We start from the raw sequence: 2500 nt of genomic DNA, 5'->3' as shown, positions 1-2500 counted from the left end.
AAAGCTGCTTTGAAACAATGTGGATTGTAAAAAGTGCTATTCAAATAAACGTGAATAAATAAAAAAATTCCCTGCATTTTCTCTCTAACCCTGTTTACTATGATACCTCCCCCTTTAAAATCATTTGTTTTTTACATAATATTTAAGGGAGAGAGTCTTTTCTCTCTAACAATCAATGTTTTAGAGGTTTTTTCCCTTGCACAAAATACAAAAATAAATAATGGAAAAAATACATTAACAAATGGAAGAAAAAAAAAATCAGAAACTTTTTTGCCAGCCTTTCCTGAGAATTACCTATGCAACAGAGTAAAATCTAGATGTATACATTTTAAAGTAAATGTAAGAGAATAGAGCACAAGGACTAGATGATTGTGACAACGCAGGGCTGGACTCAAACCTGTGTATCCAGCACAAGCACCACAGCTCAACATGAGGAGGAGAAGTGTGCAAACCACCATACAACACCATCACAGGTGATAAAAAAGCTAAAAGCCATCTCAAACTTGACTGTATGTAAGAAAGATGCATGTATAGGTATATGCATGGACTGCAAAACTGGCAAAAGGCAAACAGAAAAAGAGCAAAGGGAAAAGATAGAGAGAGGCGACTGAGAAGCGCAGACGAAGAGGAGAGTAACAGACAGAGAGAGAGAGAGAGAGAGAGAGAGAGAGAGAGAGAGTGAGTAATACTGCAGCATGGCTTCCCTCTAGCTATAGCTTCTTGACTTGTTTATGTATGGCGGAGAGAGGGGTGAACATATGGTGTACTAAAGCGTGGACTTGTCTTCCCCACACCCACAGGGGCTCTGTCTCACTGTATAACTCACGCATCAACACACTGCCGAGTCTCCATGCCCTGATTCTCTCTGCTACTGCGCTTAACATCGTTTATCCAACATCTCCTTATTTTGTGTCTTTAAAACTCACACAATACACTCTAGATAATATGAGCGTTCCCTCGTCTCCTGTGAAAGCTCAGAGTGGGACGAACTTTCCCAGATGAACGCTGTGCAACCACCAGTTAGAGACATGCTCGTGCAAACGCTCACAAAAAAATAAATAATAATATTACAAAACAAGATACATTTATCTGCACTACAGGAAAAAATAATTTTAAGGCAATGGCTCAATTCTTCAATGTATGTTGATTCTTCTGAATGTTTGAGATGTTTACAAAAGAAAGGCAACATTATGCTACTTTTTTAAATACTTTGTTTAGGATAAACTTTTGAAGCACCATCACACAAACCTGAAGAGTGCATTGCACACATTCAACCCAGAATGCATTGCAATAAGATCAGGAAAATTAATCCAAGAGAGTGTGTGTGAGTGTATATATATATATAAATATAAAGGTACACTTACTTGATTACTGCACACACTAATAAAATAATAAAATATATTTGTAATAATTATTTTAATAATTACTTTTATATAATGTAAAATTTATTTTTACTTATTTTAAGCACAAACCTCATTTAAAAAAAGAAAAAGAAAAAAAAAGCCACATGAAGTATGACAAACTTTTGAATATAGAACAACTGAATATACATTCTCTGAAAATGAATCTTGAACATGCATCAAGCAAGGATGTACTGGACCAGCTCCGCTGACACACAGATCGAGGAGAATTCGACAGGAACACACTCACACTCTCACTCACACATGACGTCCCTGAAGGTCGAAGCATTTACGAATACACGCACACACAGTTACTCCCTACAGGTCAGTGAATTCACACACAGCCGAACCCTGCAGGTTGTTTGCCTCTCGCACACACACACACACACACACACACTCGCCCTGCAGGGTGGGCTGATTGACAGCTCTCCTGATGGCGGGTGGCAGCAGCTGATGTTTCCCCTCATTTCGTCTTCCTGTTGCCTGGGTCAGGTGACACCCACAGGTGCAATGGTGAGCACCCCTAGAGCCCTGCCGATCCTCTCACATATGGGCTTGTGTGTTTGTGTGTGTGTGTTGATGTTTATATGCATGTGTTTGTCTCGGAGGAAGTAGGGGGGTCAGTTATTCATAGATCAGAATCACGGAGGCAGAAAGCAGATGTTACCCATCACTGTCAGACAAACGCATACACTGACATTAACGCCACACCAGTTACAGATCTAGTGTCTCCAACGCTCCTGGCCACACATACACTGACACAAATGCCACTCGTAGTTGTCGAGCGGACATACTACTATCACTCATTCCCTGCATACTACTCACATACATATACAAGACGACTCAAGCTCACATGTTGAACCGACAACAGTTACATCGATGGTCTAGAGCCGAGCGAACTGCTTTTCTTTCTTCTGTGGAACAAAAAAAAAGAAGATATTTTGAAGAATGCTGTTGGTCCAAACAGCATTTATGGGTGTGTGATGGTATCGTCTATGATAATAAACAATACTTTTTTTGTTTTACTGTGCAAGCTGACATTATTGAGTGTGACACCTACTGTGCAAAAACCAAACAAAAGTCAGGCTTTCCCAAATTAG

The sequence above is a fragment of the Leuciscus leuciscus genome, assembly GCF_965113295.1.
Source record: "Leuciscus leuciscus genome assembly, chromosome: 11".
Taxonomy (NCBI): Eukaryota; Metazoa; Chordata; class Actinopteri; order Cypriniformes; family Leuciscidae; genus Leuciscus; species Leuciscus leuciscus.
Note: the sequence above shows the minus strand (reverse complement) of the source record.